This window comes from Protopterus annectens, chromosome 4.part0 (assembly GCF_019279795.1).
Source record: "Protopterus annectens isolate FY-2018-M chromosome 4.part0, PAN1.0, whole genome shotgun sequence".
NCBI lineage: Eukaryota > Metazoa > Chordata > Ceratodontiformes > Protopteridae > Protopterus > Protopterus annectens.
The window spans coordinates 1,965,495,341-1,965,518,283 of record NC_056733.1 but is presented as its reverse complement, the minus strand read 5'-3'; the positions used below and the strand labels follow the sequence as shown (position 1 = coordinate 1,965,518,283).

General features: G+C 37.5%; 1 long non-coding RNA gene across 1 annotated transcript in view; it reads right to left on the bottom strand.

Annotated features, from left to right (window-relative positions):
* Nucleotides 1-22,521: 22,521 nt before the first annotated feature.
* LOC122800077 overlaps nt 22,522-22,943 on the bottom strand; it is a 1,513,804-nt gene continuing 1,513,382 nt past the window's right edge. Inside the window, exon 3 of the long non-coding RNA XR_006364527.1 lies at nt 22,522-22,683. This is a non-coding gene — a long non-coding RNA (uncharacterized LOC122800077). The remainder of the gene's footprint in view (nt 22,684-22,943) is intronic.

Below are 22,943 nucleotides of genomic sequence, written 5' to 3'. Positions count from 1 at the left end.
TGGGCAAGGGTGTTCGGGCTTGAGTAGTTTTCCCAATCAATGTTTGGGTAGTTGAAGTCACCCAATATAATGGTGGTTGGAGAGACCTTCATATTCTCCAGTGTTCTGAAGAAAGCCGAGTGAGGTTCCTGTGTTTGGGAGGGTGGTCTGTAGCAGGCTACAAACTGAAAGACAGTTTTGCCAACTGGTAGTTGCACATGGATGGTCTCTGATGCTTCGTGCAGTGCCACTAACCTGGAGGTGTGGGTATCTTTGATAAATATGGATACTCCCCCTCCTTTTGTGGTTCGGTCTGAGTTTTAGGGCCAGAAAACATGGTATGAAGTATAACCTTTTAGTGCTGGGGTGCTCTCGGGAGCCTTGAACCAGGTTTCTGTTACTGCACAGATATCGATATTCTCCATACTGAGGAGAGTCTCGAGTGCGTGCATCTTGAGGTTTAGACTTCTGCCGTTGAGCAGCATTACCCTTAGTTTTTTTTTTCTTTGTGTTGTCTATGGAGGTGGGTTTGTCTTTTGAGCCTTGCCTAAAAAAGGCACTATGGGGGAGGCAAGAGCCTTTGCCAGTATTTGAAAACCCAGGAGTGACAGGTGCAAGCCGTCCCTAGCGAAGCAACGTGGCTTGTCGAGCATGTCATCCAGGTTGACAGACACTGGATCCCCTTTGAATGACACCAATACTTTAGCCAATTGTTAAAATTGATCATTTTGTCTTTATACTGTGGCATCATTCTTGGTGAGGGTAAGATGCTACTCAAGGTCAGGGTCATACCGGCCTGGGCTACATGATCAAAGAGCTCCTCTATTTCTTTTTTCATGTAGTCCAGGGAGGTACGTCTCAGGTCATTCACACCAGCATGGACTATGATGGAGTCATATTTGTACTTGCTTTGGAGTGACCTGAGTGCTTGTGTTATGTGGCGGATTCTGGCACCCGACAGGCAGCTTACAGTGACCTTCTCCTTGTTCAGCCTGGTGAGTGGGGCGTCAGTGTGTCTGACAATAGAGTCACCTATTACAAGTGTATTAGATGTGTTGTTTAGCCTTAAGGACTGTGACTGTGTGGCACACTGACTTTGTGAGCTATGTGCTATGTGGGTATTGTTTCATGGTAGGGGTTGCTTGGATGTCTGCTTTGGAGGTCTCTGCTGCTTAGGCAGATTTTTATTTAGAGCCTCCGAGTATGTTTTTGTGTGTTTATGTGTTTGGTTTGCTGATGTGATAGCTCTATGTGAGGCTGGATTTGTGGTGTGAGTGGTTACCTTCTCCTCCTGACAGGCTGTGCCAGTACTGGGTTGAGAGAGCTTAGCCTCCAGTTTGGCTATATAGTTGCATCTCTCGCATATATTTGAGCTTGTTGGGAGGAGGGGAGGGTGGTCTGTATACATAAGGCAGCTGCAACATTGCCTCAAGATTCCCAGATTCACCAGCTGGACTGGAGAGTAAACTCGAAACTGTCCTTTGGACATGCCTGAATAATATAGGGAACTACTTATTGACTGATCAGAAAGAACCAATAGGGAGCAAGTGCTTAGAAGGAGTATAAGAGGATGTAGTGCTTTAGTTTGTGTTTACCTATGAGATTACTTATACGAGCAAGTGCAGAGCTTTAGAATGAAAATAGAGTGCTTATTTTGAGATTTAGAGCAGTTCTAAGGGAAAAAGTGAAGAGCAGACTTTGCGGAGCCGGGAATACTTTAAACCTGTTTTAGCAGCGCTGCCCGATGCTGCTCTGTGCGCAAGACCACGCAAAAAGAGAGTTGCAGAGTTTTAAGAGAGAGAGATCAAGGAATTTGGAATTGACCCAAAATGGCCAATAAAACTACAGCTTCTAGGTAGTAACCACTCCTACAGGGACAGGCAGGCTGCTCAGTGTTAACCACTGCCACTGGTGAACACAGAGACTTCCCTTTAGCCCAAGCAAGCACTGGCCTCCAAGAAACTTACAAACAGTTCAGAACAGCAAATCTGTAACTGAAAATGAAAGCACAAACAGCCACTGAAGATGACCACTGGTAATGCGGAAAAAATACTGACTTTGTTGAAGAAATGACTAAGCGCTTTCACCAGTCAATACTGGCTTCTTCAGAGTCCTTTCTTCAACAAAGGACCAGGTCTCTTACTGCATACCTGACAAGAAAGGATATAATTCTAAACATACATTCAGTTCTATATATGCAACCTATGCCTGACAAAAAACACTATGCCCTCAGTCTGGAAACCTGTCATAATTAAACCTCTTCAAACCAAGTTAACCCTTCCAAACCATCACATCACAGCCTGATTTCTATTTTCCACATCCTAGTAAAAACCCTTGACAAACTTGTCTATGCACAACCAACAGATTATTTCAGCAAATATAATCTTTTTTTGCAAAAACAACATGACTTTTGGCCTTCAACAAGTACGATGGCACTTTGGTCTCTCACAGATGAAATCCTTCTAGGCATGAACAAAAAGGCCAGCTGACAGACACCATTTTTAGTGACCTTTCCAAAACACCTGATTTAGATGATTCTCTTAAACCACTTGCTTCAAATAGGAATACTGGCAGATTCCATTCCATGGTTGTAGAACCATCTAAGTGACGCTTTACTATCAAAGTCTTGTCATCGCTCTCACCTTCAGCTAAACTCCCACAAGGATTTAGCCCTGTCCTTCTCCAATTATCCATCTTTGTCAATAAACTTCTCCATTGACCTCTGTCACCTTCCTCTCCTACTTTATGCAGATGACATGGTTCTGTTCCATTAAAATCAGTCCTTCACAGCACTCCAAAAAATAACTTCAAGCTAATTTCTTATTCCTTATATAACAGAAAAAAGAAATAACAAACTACTACTTATCGCATCCAAAAAAACATGCTTTTTAGTACGACAGGAGCTGCATAAATTCATTCTCAGCAACAAATATTGGATCATAACAACATTGCCTTAGAAAACATTGGCAATTTCAAAAATCTTGAATATATGTATCTGAAGCTTGACCAGTCTCTCAGGTTCACTCTTTATCTCAACAAAATGGTTGAATTACTACTATCCTGGGCTAACAAGCTGCCCCTCTTTCTAATCAAAGCAGCCAGATCAGCAATTGGTAAAGACCTTTTCCACTCTCAACTAGAGTAAGGCTTTCCCCTTTGTAGTATCTGCTTCAAAGACAAATGCCATAAACAAACAATCACTCTCCAAAAAAGAAAAAAACTCTGCAGGTTCATCACTCTCTCTGCATACCCATAGAAAATGAAAATGGCTCCCAGTCACGCAAGGACTGAATCCATTACAAACCAGGAACAATGTCTAAAAGAAAAAAAATGAATGTTCATTTTTGTTTTTTGCACAATGTCCCTGGTTTCTAATAAAGCTGCTTTTTGTACCAAATGATGTTCTTCTAAACTTTGGAGTATGGAAGAGTTTTATTTGGCAATAATCATGAAAGTTGCGTTCATAATAAGAAGTGAATTCATATTAGTTTCCCACTTATTTATTCTTATATACATCCAAACATCCTCCCCCTTAGCAGCTAAACTAATATAGCATCCTTCATTCATACATCAGGAATTATGATCATCGGTTCCCTTAATGATAACCCCAAAAGGTGCTTCTCTGCACAGAAAACTGTTACTAGCCCCAAACTCTGCCAATTTATCCCATCTTATCCCTAAGAAATATCATCATACTCACTCATCGAGACAGAGCCAAAAACTCATTTTTTCTAATTTCCTAATGCTGATATTATGTCCCAGACCACATTACCTAAGCATGCCATATTCTCTCTCTATCTAATAACTTTCAAACTCCCTGCATCCCTCTAAGTATCATATTTACCTTAAGATTTGACTCTCTCCTGTGTAGTATATATAACTTCCCCATAAAGCATAAGCTCATTTCCACATCAATCAGCTGTATATTGTAAAATAATTCTTAGCACTGTTTACTTAGTGCTTAACCTTGCTGTCACAATATGCTAACTTTGTTACACATTAATTTATGTAAATAAGTTGTTGTACACAGTGTACTGCACCAACACTGCATGCTTTAATTTTATTACTGTATTTTTCCCTGGCTTGGGACTAAAATTGATCATTTATGATTTGTGCTCTAGTCTGGTTAATACGTTTAAATTAATAAAATAAAATAAATAAATAAAATACTCTTTCACAGTTACAGACTTGTAGTTTCAAGCCTTTCTTCTTCTGTGTTATAACAAAGCTTAAATTTATGTGATATAAACTATTTTATTTTGCCCACCTGTCCATGAATGTAAATCTATATCTATGCATCGATATCTATATATGTGTATATATACATATATAGGTATTCTAAGTCCCTATAATATATATATATATATATATATATATATATATATATATATATATATATATATAGATATATAGATAGATATATAGATATAGAGAGAGAGAGAAAGAGAGGGACTTAGAATCCTGCTCAATCTTATCAGGATGAAACATATCCAGCACAATAGAATCCTGCTCAATCTGATCAGGATGAAACATATCCCACACAATAGAATCCTGCTCAATCTGATCAGGATGAAACATATCCCACACAATAGAATCCTGCTCAATCTGATCAGGATGAAACATATCCCACACAATAGAATCCTGCTCAATCTGATCAGGATGAAACATATCCCACACAATAGAATCCTGCTCAATCTGATCAGGATGAAACATATCCCACAATAGAATCCTGCTCAATCTGATCAGGATGAAACATATCCCACACAATAGAATCCTGCTCAATCTGATCAGGATGAAACATATCCCACACAATGCCACATGCACTAAGTGGGTTTCTTACTTAGTAGTTAAGTAAAATGTACTATAGAGAGAGGCAGCAAATGCACAGAAAACAATATTATCTATGATGAATTAAGACAGCAGCACAGAATTAACACAAAATGGCTGAAATATTGCCCATGACCTCAAGATCCTAGAAGCTGTTTAGAAATATGTCAGCAGCATTAGACAAAGAATGACAGAATGGCATACTTGTGAGGGCTAGCCATTTAAATAGCTGTCACTGCTAAACTAAAATGAAAGACATTTGGCAGTGGCTATTTCAAAGATGAAACTCTGTCTGAGTCAGAAGAATAACTGATTACTGTAGGGCTGTATGATAAAACTAAACGAATTCAGTAATTCTAGCAACCATTAGTGTCCGACTGCAGTCTAAATGATGCCGATACCATTCATATGGAAAGAAAAACAAACTATACTTGTCAGAGCTGGCCACTTACAGCAGCTGCAGGTAAACTGCAGTGCTAGGTTACAGCAGGAGGTGTAGCAAAGCTTAAAGTCATTTTGAGCTTGGAGAAAATATACCACAAATATAGCATCACTAAACATAAATGAAATCGATTAACCTAGCAACATTTAACAGCCAAATCTGAAGATATGTTAACCTATAAACATGTATACAAATTTGCAATGTAAAATAATATTTTTTTTCTGTAAAAAATAGTTCTAAAAATAATAAAATGGAGTGAAACAGTGATTTTATTTATTTTACAGAACATGATGGCAGACATCATGCCAATAACACAGCCAGTAGTAAATATCATTCAAATTTACAAAATAAAATTGACAGTGCACTATAAATTGCACAACTAGACTTGGCTAGCATACCTGTTATATCAACAGAGAAGCTGGAATGACAAAAATAAGTGAAGACAGAAACAAAAATATTATTGTGTTTGTGATCAATCATCCCTTCTTTATGACCTCAGGTAGAATAGGTTCTGAGCCTTCAGTTCTGAATATGTACATTTCCATAAGACAATTAACATGGCATAAAAATGTTAGGATCAGATAAATGTGCATGCATATGACTCGAGTGTGTGTGTGTGTGTGTGTGTGTGTGTGTGTGTGTGTGTGTGTGTGTGTGTGTGTGTGTGTGTTTGTGGGCTAACAGTATTAAATTAACACATCAATTTAGCCAAGGCACTCTATGCTTTTCTGTGAACCCAGCCTCTTGCATACAATCCTGTCAGGGAGAAATTAACATTTTAATTTACGATGTATTGCTAAATATGCATTTATATGAATAGAGTACCGGGCTAGCAATGGTCTAGTTTGACACTTGTGTTACTGTGTCGTGAAGAAACTGATATTCATTACACTTTAACAACAAAAATGTGTTCCACGCTGCTACTCTTCACAGGGTTACGAGTCAGGGTAGCCTTATGCTAATATGTTAACAAATGCATAATCTGATTCTAGAAAGGTAAAAACACTTTCTCTTTCCTTCTTTTCTGCCTTCTCTTTGGATGAAATACCATCATGTAGCATACTGACTGCAGACAGCATTCCTTTCAATGGTCTGTGACATATCTTGTTCAGAGACAGCTGCCACATTATATGTGTCTATTATTCCTAAAGTCAGATGTTAGTCTCTTTGACTTCCCTTCTTTTTTCATAACATAATACTATGACCTGTACATTACTGCATCATATCATATATGTATATACATACACACATATATATATATATATATATATATATATATATATATATATATATATATATATTTATTATTTATTTACTGTTGGTTAACCAGGATGGTCCATTGGGCCAAGTGAACCCATTTTCAATGGAGTCCTGGGGAGAAAAGCTCCAACAAGAATACATGTTACAGAGATATACATTACATAGTATACAATTCATAGCAAGGTAAAGTTTACAAACAGTAGAATAATCCATGAAAATAATGATAGAGTGTAGTTATATACATATTTTTTTTTTTTTTTTTTTTTTTTTTTTTTATTAGGTTGATAGAGGATTATGAGCAAAATATAGGAGATGAAAGTAATAAGGATAGAGGAAGTGGAGAATGATTATGTGGGGAGGGAGCAGGAGCATTCCCATCTGGATGTTAGGTAGGGTTGAAGTGTTTTTTTAAAGGTAGGAAGGCTAGCGATGGTGCGAATGGAGGGAGGTAGGCAGTTCCATAATCGAGCTATGGAAAAAGAGAGGAGCTTTTGTCCTGGGGGGCGAAGGGGTCTATGGACTACTATTAGGTTCTGATTAGTGAATCTGAGAGGTCTTTGAGTCTGGTGAATTTTAAAGGTAGAAGAAAGGGTGGGACAGAGGGATGGTTGGAAGATGAGTTTGTGTGCAAATGTGAGTTGAGTGTAGGAGAGGTAGTTAGGAAGTTCGAGCCAATTTAGTTTATGAAGTGGTGTGCAGTGGTGTGTTGAAGCTTTGGTACTAGTGGCAAATTTGGCTATTTTGTTGTAGCAGGTAGATAGTTTAGTTTTAATAGATGATTGTAGGTTAGTAAAAAGGGGGGCACCATAAAGGAGAGAGGGTAAGAGAAATGTAGTAGAGAGAGTGAGTTTGGTTGTTGATGAGAGGAATCACTTGTGTCGATAGAGCAGGCTGAGTTTTTGGTGGGTTTTTTTTATGTTTATTAGTAGATGGGACTCAAATTTAAGGTTATTGTCAATTTGTACTCCTAGAAGTTTGGTTTCGGATACCAGTTCAAGTGGAGTATTATTCTGACTGGTGATGGAGAATAGTTGTTTATCAAATGTGTTTGTTTTAGAGGGGGTAAATATCATTAATTTTGATTTGGCTGCATTAAGTGCAAGATGGTTATCTTTCATCCACAGTTCTGTGGTGGAGAATGCTTCTTGGGTGAACTGTAGAAGGGTTGGAATGGAAGAGGCTGCACAGATGATTGTAGAATCATCAGCGTATTGGATGATACTAGCATGGGGGATGGAGTGATAGTAATCATTTATGAAGATGTTGAACAGGGGGGAGCCTAATATGGAGCCTTGTGGGACCCCTGTGGGGGTGTGTAGGAAAGAGGAGATGTCTTTTTTCCATTTGACAGCTTGTTGCCTGTTTGAGAGATAGCCGGTGAACCAGTTAAGAGTTGCAGGTGATAGGTTTAGCTTTGACAATTTAGTGAGCAGTAGGTTATGGGAGATAGTGTCGAATGCTTTGGAGAGATCAAGAAGGATGGTAGATACTGTGAGACCGGAGTCTCTAGCTTTATTCACAGTTTCAAGGAATGGAAGGAGGGCTGTCATAGTACTATGATTAGGGCAGAAGCCATGTTGGGTAGGACTTAGTAGATTGTTGTCTAATAAATAGGGAAGGAGTTGTAAATGGATACATTTTTCTAGAATTTTTGATATGGGAGAGAGGATGGCGATGGGCCGGAAGTTGGTAATGTTAGTATTATTCCCTCCTTTATGAAGGGGAATGATAAAAGCTTTTTTCCAGACTTGAGGAACAAGACCTTCTTGGATGGAGCGGTTTATTAGGATACTAACTGGGAGGGCGATGGCATCTGCAGATGTGCTGAGGAAGTGTGAGGGGATGTTATCGGGGGCATTAGTGCATGGTTTTAGCTTCTTTAGTAGTTTTTTTACAGTGGAGGTAGGGATTGGTTTCAGTGAGAATATAGGGGTTTGTGAGGTAGTAGGGTGATTGAGTGGAGAAGAGGGGGGTGTAGGAAGAGGGCAGGCAGTAGTAGGGGGTGGGTGGTTGCTAGAGAAGGCAGAGGTAAGTTTGGAGATACAGTCAATGAAAAAGGAGTTGAATTCGGTGGCGAGTTCAATGTCTTGTACATTTGGGTTGGGGTTTGGGTTTTCAGTTGTGCCGGGTTTTAGGAGGGATGTTATACCTTTCCAGAATTTTTGTGGGTCAGATTTGTATTTACTTTGGAGGGAAGAGTCATAGTTTTGATGGTCTGTCGAAATAAGTTTTTTTACTGTATTGCGAATGAGTTTTGTATTCATTAAGGGTAGTGGGAGATCTGGGCTTCTGATAGTGTGACCAGGCTTTATCTCTTAATTGCATGGTTTTCAATGTGCTTTTAGTTAGCCAAGGGGTAGTTTTGTTTTTTATTCTTTTGTTTTTTAATGGAGCATAAATATCTAAAAGGCTTTGGAAGGTAGTATTAAAGTGAGTGATTGCACTTTCGAGGGGGAGAGTTTTTAGGGGCACCAGCTGACTGATTTTAAGGAGTTGGAGAAGGCTTCTGGGTTGAAGTTTTTTAGGTGTCTGAAAGAAATGCAATTATGGGTAGTTTGAACTGGAGAAGGGAGGCGTGTAGCAAAGATGGGAAGGTGGTCGCTTAATGAGTCAGGGAGAGTTCCACTATCAGGGTAGTAGTGGGGGTGAGAGACTAAGATCCAGTGAATAATACTGCCAGAGGTGAAGTCTTTAGAGGGTCTAGTGGAGGAGTTGATGAGTTGGGAGAAGTTATAAAGGTTGATGTTAATGGAGGGGGTATGGGATTGAGTGGAGGACCAATTGATGTTGGTGTCTCCCATTATGATGGTTTTGTTAGATATATTGATTGAGAACCAGGAGAGGATATCTTCAAGAGTAGAGATATTGTCTCCAGGGGGAATGTAGAGAGAGGCAATACATATATTTTTGCGCTTGTTTAATTGAAGCTGGGCAATTATTAATTCTGCATTGTTAAATTTGGGAACAGCTTTATTGTAGGGAGTAATGCATAGAGAGGAGGAGTAGAGTAGGGCTACTCCACCACCTTTTTTGCTGGTTCTGTCTGCCCTGATAATAGATTAGTTAGATGGGACTATCTCTTTGTCTGTGATATGAGGTTTTAGCCAGGTTTCAGATATGCTTAAGATATCAGGATTGTTATGGTGTAGCCAGGCTTGAAGGTTATGAATTTTGTTAGCTATACTTTGTGCATTAAGGGATGCAAATGTAATAGATTTAGAGGTAGAGGAGGAGGTGTTTGGGCCTGGATTAGTGTGAACATCTCCAGATAATAGAAGAGATGTTGAATTTGCTTTATTTGGTAGGGGCTTTTCAGTTTTTTTCATGGATATTGTTAACTGTTTGGTAATTGTTTGGAGGGAATGGTTAGAAAGTTTGTAAGATCAGATAATTTTGTAGCGAAAGCAGAGATCGTTATTGATGGGATAAAGTGTAGGAGATATATGTATGGTGGCGTCGGAGTGAGGTATGTTGAGAGAGAGGGTTGTGTGGAAGAGTGGGGTGTGAGATAGGGGGTTAGGCTGAGTGAGTTAGTAGATGAAGGTTAGGTTTATAAGGAGAATTAGGTGAGTGGAGAAGAGTATATTTTTTGGAGACATGTTTTGGTTTGTAGGGAGTTCTAGTATTTAGTAAAGAGTGAGCTGAGTGGTGTGTGGAGGGTTCAAAGAGGATGACGTTTGAGTAGTAGTGGAGGGAAGGGTTTGAGGGGGAGGGAAGAAGGAAGAGGAGAGGGTGGGGATAAGTAGTTGGAGAGGAAGTGGGTGGGGTTATGAGGGTATAAGTTTAGATGTAGTGGGGGTGGGTGGGAATTGGGGGTAGGGTAGGGGAGCGGAGTGAGCCCGCAGGGCGAACGGAGTGGGGCAAACCTAAGAAGGGTAAAGGCAGTGAGAAAAACAATCAGTGAGGAAGAGGGTAAGAGCGGGAGATAGTGTGAGTAAGTGGAAGGGGGAGAGAGGAGAAGAGGGGACACGAGGATGCGTAAGGAAGTAGTCTGGGAGTAGTGGAGGTGGAGAGGATGGCCAGGTGAAGAGTTAATAAGGACCAGGGAAGGAGACATGTTCAAGGGTTTGTGTGGTCTGAGGAAGAGGAGGGTGAAGGAGAAAAATACTTTAAGCGAGGAAGATATAAAGTAAGAGGTAGGAAGAAGAATGCCGTGAAGGTACAGGTGAGACAAGGCTGCCCACATGTGTGTGTGTGTATATATATATATATATATATATATATATATATATATATATATATATATATATATATATATATATATATATATATATATATTTTTATACACACACATGTTCCTGAAAGACACCTTTGACATGACATACATAAAAAGCATGAGTTTTTCCAGTAATCTATTAACAGAAATTGTAGTCCATTTAGGATTGCTGTTTGAAAATAATGCAAATAGTATCTTCAAGACCATGTTCAGTCCACCCAAACCTTTCTGTATATAGGCTGTCATTCAGCCAAAAGAAAAGTCCAAGGCTGCAGGCCTTTCCCAAGTCTAGCAAGCAACATAAAAAAGTACTTTGAAGTATATTAATCGATATGTTACACTCCACATGTTAGCCCATACTGGGCCTTCTCTCACTCCATGCTTCAAGGTCTGTCTTTCAGATGAACCTCGGTGTGGGGACATGACTCCCTAAATTTAGTCCTCCAGAATACTCCTTTTTATATCATACCAATTGGCCATTAAGGCCTTGTGCTGCAACTAATTGCTGTGAAAATATTCCCACTCTTCATACTGCATTATTTATTTTGAGTACACATTAAAGATACATATACATTTTCCATAACTAACATTTTACAACTCTCAACGCAGGTTACAGGCCCAGTACAACTCAACAGCATTTTTACTGGCTAGGCAGGTTTGTATGTCACTTTAAATTGCAAAAGGCTTGGGGGAGTAGTGCTCTCTGGCACTTGATATTAGTTTTAATTTGCCTACATAATCATTGCAGAGGTATATTCAGTTAATAAATCAAACTGTCTACTTAACAAATAGTATTTCAAGGCATAAGAAAGTCACATTTATATATTGACACATTTTCTCAATAGCTATTTCCTTTCTGCATTGTTCTGCTTCTGGCTGATTTAGTACCCAGTGAGATCCTCACCTTGAGTGTCTGAGATAGCACTGCTTCCAATATTACTTCTGATGAGTTGGTATAGCGGGAAAGCTCTAAACTAACACAGGTTCAGACTCTTTCATTCAATGCTCTGTCTGTCTGACGATTTCTTCTTGTGAGATTTGTCAAAAGACAGTCAATAGTTATAAGATTTGACAAAATATTTCTATAGTTCACAGCTAGATCAAGTAGAAGGTACACACCAGATGTTTATTGCTTCCATTTTTTCTTGTTGTGGCTTTACCAATCCCCTTCCTATAAGTTATTCTATGTATTTAACTTCCATCATACTTAGTTTACTTTTCTTAGCCTTTACAGATAGATAGCCTGTCATATGGATTATTAGCACAGCCTGCATTATAGATGTGTGATTCCTAATCATTTAAATGTATAATCATGTTGCAGAGCTTTGATATATTATCCGTTTTCCTCCAAAAGCTGGCTGGAGGTCTATGTAGGCCAAAGAAAGTAGGATCTGCATTACAGAGGAAAGGAGTCCTTCTTGCGATTCAAGCAGTTGGGGTTCAGATAGAATCTGTAACTCTGTAGAAGCAAACAAGGAGAGGGAGGATAAAAATGGCTGCACCTGCTCACCTCTCTCAAGGGGGAGGTTATGAAGATTGTGCACCCCTGAGGAGTGTAGTTGTCATGTTGTTTGTGCACACTGGAGAGCATGGCAAACTGTACACCAGTTTGGAATGTGGGAAGTACAACTGAAGAGGTTACATTTTACTGTTGATGTGGAAGATGACAGTGCATGACATTGCATGCTCTTGGAGGATGGTGCCCCAAGATAGGCATTTTACCATGGAGGTGAGGAAGCTATCCTCACAGGTCTGGAAACCCTGAGCAACCCTGAAATTAGTATGGGAAGGAGGGCTAAAATTTGCAAGTAAATGGGATGACAATCTCTTCCCAGTTACCTTAAACAAGCTGCCAGTTGTGTGACTGGAGTGGAGAGCTGATGGTTAGAGGAGGACCGTGAAAAAATATAGGCCAAATGGTAACATTAAATACTGAAAAAAGACCATTAGGGGGTTATAAAAGCTGTTTTTGTCTCATAGGGGGTAATGTGGAATCTGCTAGTGTTCTTGTGTTGAGTCCATTGTTGTGAAGTATCTGGCTTTACCTACGTTCACTACCAACTCATTAGTTGTAGGAATTGGATAACTAGCAGACTACAGAATCTAAGACATGTATGATATTTAGACACTAGCAGTAGCATTCATGTACTATTGCACTGCAAACTAGATATGATAGAAGACTCTGAGACTTCTATCGCATCTAGTTTGAACATTTTCTGAGTGACTTGACATACTAATTGTTTCCATGGTTCTGGCTCTGGTACTCTAAAATGTTTTAGTGTAGTCTTCTCTATCTGGGTGATGCCTCTATATTGTAATCTATTAATTTAGTTATCTCATTTACATCTGAGAATACCCCTTTATTTGTTAACAAAAATTCACATACCTACTGATTTTGTACATTTGACAGGGGTTTTTTTGTAGCTGTACCTCAGGTTGAGACCTTCTGGTTTGCCTGTAAGACCTTTGGCTTGCAAACTCTTTGTAAAGTGTTCTGCTTCTTTCCTCAGCTGCAACACATTATTGTGCTTAGTTTGCTCTACCTTTCTCGATTGTCTGAACTTATAGGAAAATGCATTTATTTTTTCCATTGCCTCGAATGGCCCCTGTCATTTGGTTAGAAATGTGCTTTCCATGGAAGGCCCTATCACTAGTATCTAATATCCTGCAGCATTTTTATTATAAGCTGACTGTTGCATTTCCTTGGCTAACTGAATGTTTCTCTTTACAATGAGCAACAGCATTAATCTGTCCTGGAAGATAATACAGTGTCCTGTTAAACTTTTATAAAATGTCTTTTCATCTTCCTAAACTTCCATGATGATACCAAGCAGCTCTATTAGATTCCTGCTATGCAGTATTCAAAATAAATAAATCTAGTGGAAGCTTCTGGCACCTCTGTACCTACAATCAGCAAACAGAGTAAAAAGTGCCGGCATTTACCATCTGCATTAACAAAGTGCGTGCATGTGTGTGCACTGTAAAAACTTCACTGCCAATCAGGAGCAGACTGGTGATCCGCTGTGGCGACCCCTAACCGGGAAAAGCCAAAAGAAAAAGACAAAGAAGATTAACAAATGGATGTCAGTGTTTTATTTAACCTTTATACTATTCCAACAGTCTATGGATAGTCCACAGATGTTTTTAGATTTTTGTCATTAAAGGCCTAACATAACTGTGACTGGTTCATTGTTGCTGTTTACACTTCACCCTCAGCTGCATTCCTTGCTTTCTACAAGCAGAAATAGTCTTAAGGTTCTGCATTTTTTTTATGCTTATCTGACAGTCTTCACTCACTGTATTTGAAAGATCCTCCCTCAAGCACCTTTCATTTCCTATATTTGTCTTACTTTCTATACTAATGCTGCATGTAAGTCTTTGCACAGACTTCTGTATCATATTGATTTTGGTTTCAGAATTTCCTAACAGTTCATTTTAAGTTCCTATACTGATATCTCTTACAGTTTTCTGATTCTGCTGTACTATCTTTGGGCATGATTCTGATAACAGACATTTTTCTTTTTACAGCCTAATCCTAACTAAATTCTGCCTCCTTTTGCACTTTCTATCCTCATTCTTGGTTTTGTTTCTAAATCTCCATGTGAACATTACCACCTTGCTCTACCCACAAATATTTTTGTCCCCCGGGGTTAGCACAGTGGTTCCTTCTTCCTTCACCCAGTGAACCGATTTGTTCTTCCATTGGGATGACAGCTCTCCAGGCCACTTTCACTTATCAGTGGTGAGTATCAGGACAGAGTGTCCAAACCAAAGTGTAAAAGGTCAAACAAGCAAACCATTCAATAAAAATTGAAAGATCCAGCCATGATAGAGTATTATCTGTGTAATACTTAACCATCCTGTAGGGCAGGCCCATGGGGTATGTGCAAATAAACCCTTAAGGATATACGAGTGTTTCAGCTACATGGATTCTGAATATCAATGACTTTTTATTTTTTGCTTTTTAAGTCTTTATGAGTACATTCAGATCAAGAAAGCCAGACCTTAATATTTATAAACATGCCTTATTTTGCCCTTTTTTGAGCTTATTACTGTAGCATAAGTGGATTGATTGGTAATACTTTGAAAACCCAGAGCTTAAAGCCAAACATGATGTCCATAAACATTAGGGCACCTGTAAACTATTCAAAATAACATTTAAACCAAAGAGTAAAATGTTCACTCAAACTATTGAGTAAAAATGGAAGAAAGACCCAGTCAAGCTTGAGTACTCATTGTGTAATCAATCCCCTGTTGTGAAGTTTCATGGGGTATGTGCAAATGATTGATTGTAAACATGCCAGTGTTTTGGCTACATGGCTTCTCAATCCCATTCAAGTTAAAAGAGAAGATACTGAGACTTTTTACTTTTAATTTGGGTCAGCCTGCAGATCTTATGGACTGTCCTATCCCCACCCCACTGGTAGCCTGCAATCTATGATGTAGCTGTATCAGGAAGGGCATGCAAGTTTCTGCTCATTTGCAGCCTCCCAGCTAAGTAACACACTGCTTGCAGAGTGGATGTTCAAGGCTCTCCATGCTGTAGTGACACACTTGCGTTCCCACAGGTGTCACCAGTGCAGCTAGTATAGCTGCTCCTTGCCACCTTGATGGGTGATTTGGTGTCAGCCACTCACTTAATTGTATGTCCACCCACCCCGATCATCTGGAGTACAGTCTGGGATTTATCCCAGTGTGTCACTTAACTGAGTCCCTAGCCTTTCGCATACTTTATGGGCATATCATACTGCTGCATTGTGTCAATGACTTTCCCTCCTCACAGATGTCTCATAATATTTCATAATAGGGAGCCTATTTTCGTAATATTAAATCATGGGCTGCATCAGGAGTTACATCATTGGGATGCAACAGCTTTCAGAAAAATGTCATAATTTCTACACATGTAAGGGGATATACTTTTCTGATACAATAAAAGGATATCTTCTCTGCATTTTGATTATTATTATTATTATTATTATTATTATTATTATTATTATTATTATTATCATCACTACTGTTATTATTATTTTACATTCTGTGAAGCTTGACAAAGGAAAGCATGCTTCCAAAATTTAGCAGGACTTGGACCTTCTTTCCTTCAAAAAATATTGTACATTTTTATTATTTGGTTACAACACAATGACACAGAACTGAATCAATTATGTTAGCTATTGGAAAATTCCCAATTAAAGAATGCTTTCTAGTCATTTTATTTTTGTCTTATGTGCAGTGTTAGAAGCATGCGACCCAGCAAAGTCATCCTTTCCTCCATATTTGAAAGAAACTAGCATTTTGTCTCCTGCTTTCTGTTTCAGTAGAGATGTTACACTCCTTATTACAGTTTTATCCTGAGAAGCAGACAATTGATCTTTTAAACATTGGGTCATTAATTATTAAGCACTTTAGTAAGCATACTAGAGTCTTACAGATTTCTTGGCGATCACTTTGCTGTACTCTTTTTCTTGTATTACTGGGTAAATTTCTTTTAATTTTGCCTACTGCTAAAATTGCTAGCACTTTCATTTGCTACTGCTTTCAGGTTCATGCCAGAGGTTTAAAACATGCCCAAGTCATGCATTATTGAATCGATCAGTAGATCTACATTTTAAATCTAGCTGTGAAATCTTGTTGTTTGTACTTTAGATAATAAAACAGTATTTTTTTGTTATGTTAGTTATCAGGTATGCCGTCATGTTTGTTTTCATTGCCTCTCCTATGGCCAGTTTTCTTGGCAACATTTCTCTGTGGTGGCATAGTGTTAAAATATCAAGAAACAGGATTTAGGTCACCTTCAAAGTCATTTTCTTTACAGGAAGTACAGCCTTGGGATCAATAACTATGTTGGTCAGCAAAATCAGCTTTTGTTATAACTGTACCTGCTGGCAGTCCCACCTGAGATTTCTTGATTTTCCTAGTAAAGTTTCCATGGTTTTGAATAAAAGTTAACCATACCAGCAACACAGCAGTTAAAGCTGTATAGATAATTTTCAGCTCAAAAATGGTTGGCAGTAGGCAGCACAATTACTCTGAGGAATGGAAATATCATCTGCCTGCATTTTCCATCAGTGTAAGTTCCAAAAACACACTTGATACAGGGGCATACATGAAAACTTAGTTTTATTCAATAATCTGCAAACATAAAATGATAGGCCTACTTTGCTTTGTATTTTTAAAATAAAACAAACAACTCCTTTATGATAATGCTCAGTTCATATACTCCTTCTAGAATACTCTTCTATAATACAGGCTGCCCTTTATTTGAAAGAAAATTCCAAGGATGCAAATCTCTCCCAGGCTGACATTTCATCTCTAAAAGCAACTGATTGCACAAGAAGGGCTCTTCTATTTGAAACTTTGGCAGGCTGCCTGCTACACGTATAACAAGTATCTTGCTGCAGTCACCATACCACCCACTGAGAGCTTCAGCCATTGCATCAAATGCATTTCTAGCATTTGATTAACCAATGTTGGAGGCACACTCCTCCACTATCAGCACCTGATAGTCATGACTGCAACAGCTTCAGGAAGAAGGGAAAATGCCTTAAAGGAAAAGCAGCTCTTATATTCAGAGACCATAGCAAGCTGCTTGATGCAAATATATGGAGTGTCTTGATACAGTTAACCTACCACATACTGTCCCTTTTTTGCAGAACATCCCTGACTGATTTTGTCTTCTTTTATATTTCAATTAGTCATATAATTTTTTATTTCTGGTTCAATTATTGTGGATTATATTAAGTCAATAATTTCAGACTTGAGTTTCATAGCTCATATTGTTCAGAAAATGCATATTGATGCAAAACCTGTTATCCTGTTAACTTTTTTAAGTAAATTAGAGAAATATTTAAAAGTTATACCTGATTCTGGATATTACTTCCAACATTATTTTTACCATTGTCTATAATTCATGAGTGAGGAAGTTAACAGATATGCTACAAAAGTAGTTTTGTCTTTAATCGTTCATATATAAATGCTGGTACCATATCTGTCAACTTCCAAAAGTTCTGAGTACACATTAAAAGCACATACACATTTTCCGTAACAAATTAACTTTCTTGGGTGGCATAAGCCAGGGAACCTTGTTGGCTAGGCTTACTTAGGCCCTTGGGCCGATAGCCTAGTACCTACCTATGAACTATGAACAATATTTATTTATTTATTCATTCATTCATTGCATTTGCTTACTGTGATATTCTGACTGGGAAGAAAGCTACCTCTTTTTAGCGGAGGCTTGGGGAAAAAAGCTCCAGAAAAAATTTCAGCGTTACATAAACAGCATAGTAAACAGGGGTATGCAAGTAATCAACAAATATTTAAAAAGAGTATCATTAATTTATAGCAGCATCGTGTAATGAACTATGAAACTGTTTTTCTGGGGAGAAAGCTCTAAAAAATATTACATAAAAACATAGTAAACAGAGGTATACAAGTAATCAACAAATAAATTACATTTAAGCAAAATATCATTAATTAAATGCAGCAGTGTCTAAAGAGCTATGAGACATATTTGCAAATGAACTTGGTAGAAGGAGAGAAAAGGAAGAAATGCAGGGTTATTATTAAGAGATGAGAAAGAATGTTTTAGGATAGGTAGAAGGAAGACACGGGAGAAGACAAGAAGGTGATTTTGAACCAATAACTAATGGAAATGTGGTTGGAAAGAATAGGAGAAAGTGGTAGAAAATTCCTCATCCAGGAGTTGTGTATGTACAGTGCTTGGAATCTTTTTTGTACTCTCTTGTGTTAGGGAGTTACGAATTTTTGCCAGAAAAGAAGAGTGCAAAGGGTCACCAGCTGAATTGTTAGTTTTTGTAACAGTTAACATGTTATCAGTGGATCTCAGCTGTCTGCTTGGGTTATAAAGTTGTAAAATATTTCAAAAACTAGGGCTTTTATCTGAATAATAGACAATTTTATATGAAGTGACTAGTTGGGAAAGTGTAAGGTAATGCCTTAGCTCTAAAAACTGAATTGGTGGTGTGTCCTATAACAATGGTTGTCTGTAAATTTCCTACACTATTATAGCTTCCAGGAGTGAGAGTTGAGATTATAGGTTAATCAATATGCAAGCAGGGTAAACAAGGAACTGAGTAATATTGTTTTTGGCATTGTCTTTGAGGTATTGTTAGACTCTATAGAGGGCTTCTAGCTTTTGGTGGGTGTTTTTTACTAACTACTTTTGTGTGATGATCAAATATTAAGCTTTTGTCAATAGTGACTCCTAGAGGCGTATTTTGACTAACTAGTGCTATGTTGGTGTTGTTAGAGGAAGTGATCTTGAAATAATTTTTGTAGTCATTTGAATGCCTTTGGGTAAATATGATGAATTTTTTTTTTTTTTTTTAGGGTTAAGTAAGAGCTGTGCATCAGACTGCCGGGCCTCTATGGTGATGAATGACTCTTGGGTGAGTTGATTTAATTTATCCATGCTGTTAACATAACAGATGATTATTGAATTGTCTACAAACATTTTATATATTTGCATTTTGATCTGACATAATGTCATATCATCACACAGACATTCTAAATGGCTTCACTATGGAGCACAAAATCTCAGCAACATTTGCTAGAATCACATGAGCATGAGTACATAGGAAATGTATTAAAAATAATTGTGGGTATTCAGAAATGCTATCACAAACACCTGAGATCATCAGCAATACACTTATTTGCAATGTTTAAAATATATATATATATATATAAGAGAGAGTGGGAAAGCCTACTTCCTCCCCCAAGAAGAGCACAACATCTATACCCCAAACAGTATTATTCTCAGGAAAAGCATACTGCACGTGAAGGAAAGATCTATTATGAGAGGCAATATAAAGCCTGCCTTGCACTTTCTCCAGCTTGCTGCAAAATCAGTCATCTTATCAACAAAACACAGCATGAGCAATAGCATCTCTCTTCACTGTGTCCCAAAGATAAGCTGAATAAGCAATACAAGACTGGACCTGATATGATTAAAGAAGGTTTATATAAGCTTATATGTGATGAGCACCTGACTGTGAAACATTTTTTTACATTTTACACTTCCTACCTCAGGAAGATGTCGAATACTCCTCCTGGACATACACCTTAAATGATGATACACCTCCTCTTAGTAATTAAAGATGAATCAGAAGTTAGGGTATGTGAGCTGGAAAATGTGCACCTGAGGTTGCTAGAGTTTTTAATGGCAACACCAAAGCTATATGATGGGTAGTGGATAGTGGGTCCTGCTTAAGAGAAGACAAATATGCTCTTCAGTTGGAAGTATATTTATCCTGTGTTATATCCCATGCAACTTTGTTCTTTAAATTTTGGGCATGTTCCAAAGTACAAATACTTTGAGGATAAGTTATATGGCTAGCTAATTTATTCTTGAGAATAGAGTTGTAGTGGAGATATGAATGTTGGATGCTATCACATAGCACATTTAGTAAGGCCTTCAAATTTAGGGACTCATTTTGAATCTTGTATTCCACGGGTAACAAGATTATGATCTGCAATATCATTGAATAACCATCATAGGAGAGTAGTCAGTTCAGGGCTGCACAAACATCTTTGCAGATATTGTAAAATGTTGGATCTTAGGATGTCTGCGACAGTAACTTATAATGGCAATATTGGCTTTTCAAAGTGACAGTTTCAAGTTTTTAGTATCTGTTCAGAACTAATTATTTGACTGCTTAAGATAAGTAAAAGGTGATAGATTAGGAAAGTGTTTTCAAGTCTGAGCATTGAATAAGGCTGAACTGTGCACACCTTTTCTTTCAGATATACTTGGTAGTATAATTTTTCAAGGTATTTCTGAAAGAATTTATTTATTTGTGTTACTCGTGGCATCAAATATTTTCACTCATTGTAGTATGCTGTTACCGTTTTTTCCACTTTTTTTTTAGAAGCCATACTTATTCTTTTGTTCAGCGATATATTGCTTTTTATAACTGATCTACCTGTTTAACTTGAAATTATCATATATTAATACGGTTTGTTATACCTCTTATTCAATAAAAACTGTATATTATGATGCATATGTTTCTTGCATTGATGGTATTAATTACAAAGTATTATGAACATTTCATATACTGCTTCCCTAATGTTATATGGCTCCCAGTGCCATAAGATTAGCTTGAATTCATGAAAGAAGTCTCTATAATAAAATTCTGCCTACTCTTTCTCACTCTTCTATATACAGCTATAAACAATAGCTATTTAAGAAAATTGACTATATAGTAACACCGGTAACCACAAGGTTATAACTCTGCAGTTTGCACCATAGTTTGCACCACAGAAGTTTAGTCCCACTCAAAACAGAAAAGAAGTAACATTTTTCTGTTTATTAAATCATATTTCCCTCTTCCAGCAGTAGGGCAGTATTATAGTGTATGTGGTACAGCGCTTAACATGGACAAACACTTATCTGTTGTTTACGTCTATATTTCACTCAAACCCTCAAAGGAAATGCTGACTCTAATCTTCACTGACTTACTATTATCAGAACTACTTAATATTTGTGATCTTGATATAGATTGAGTGTATTCCCCAAATCTCCTAGGTCTCTGTCTCTTTTTCTCTATCTGTCTCATCCTATGATGCCTGTATTTGCTCTTGTACACCTCATGTCCCTACCCTGTTGCATTGTCAAGATTGCTGGACATAGCAGCAGTCTTTACTGGATCATATCTTCAAATCCATAAAAGCCTTTATTAGTCAGAATTTGCTTGAATTCTTTCAAATATCAACAATCCTTATTTATGACTTGAAAAAAATAAATGATAAACTTCACAATATCTCTCTAACTCACTCATTAAATATTTTATATTTATATCTCCATCTATCAGTCAAGCTAGCTGCTTGTGTATTGATATTGTTATATATAGCTACTATTCCTGATACAAAAGACACTGAAATTCAAAACAGCAACACAAAAATGTTGTCATAAATTAATGCCAACAACTAAAAATCTCTCACACAAAATACCATGAATAATAAAAACACATGCTGCCTAAACTCTAAATAAAATAAATTGCAAAAAAAGGCCAGGCGTCTTATGCATTCCATTCAAATAAAAAAAAGAAAATATAAATATAAAACAAAGAAAAACACAAATCCTAATAATACCATCAGATATAATATGTCTGAAGAGTGGTATAGTTAGGGAGAGAGTTTTTCATAAGGTAAAGTACAGTGTTGGGGTCAGGGGCAGCAACAGGGCTAGGTTTAGCACAAATGCGTAGGGATGGGAAAAGAGGGCTGAAAACAAAGTCTTGTTTTTGTTTAATTTTTTGCCACTGTACATACATTGCACTGAGCCAAACAGCTGTGTAACTGGTATGAGTTAGTTTCTGTCTGTCTATATATCTGTCTGTCTATATATATACCCATCCTAGCTAGCTATCTCTTTCTCTAGCTGAATTTGAAGATGTGCAAAGATTTTTTTTGTACTGCACTGATTGCATTATAAGTTTATAAACTGTTTTGTCTTACATATGAGAGATGTAGTTACAATCCTATCTCCAAATACTCATTCAAAACAAAAAAAAAATGTGTAACAGATATGAACACTGCTATTACCACCTCTTTTATATTCTACAGGTTTGTCACAATTCTGAAATAAAAGTTACAGTTCATCCTCCTTTTTTGGTAAATTTAATAAGGATGACCATTTTTCATTTCTGCTTCTACCTTATTCATGAGACCATTAAGTTAACACAACAACTTGTTTTGCATCATTTAGCTTCTTAGGGTGTACTCCAATGACACAGCATCTATAAAGCAGAGTTAAAAGAGGTTGAATATAACTTACATTTAATGAATGCTTTCAGCAGCAGTTGCAAAACAATGCCCATAAGTCATGATGACAAAGCCAGTTTTGACACTCGAAATTGTAAAACGTTGGTCCGAGAAAGACAGAAGAGATTTTCACTTGTAAATGGTAGATATCATCTCAGTCAAGCCAAATGCCTTTAAACCACTACAAGGGAAAGAGAACATTAAGAACAAAGAATAGAGATAAAGGTATAGATCATGAAAGAGTTTATTAGCATTTAATATTCATTGTCTAGCAGTCCTCATACTTTTAATGTAGCCAGTACTAGTACATTTAAATTAACATTGAGTAGCTAATAGACAGATACTTGCATATTCACAACACTGGACTGCAAACTATATATTTGCTATACCCCATCAGAAGCACTCTAGTGTAAAATACTCCCATGACACTACACCAGATGT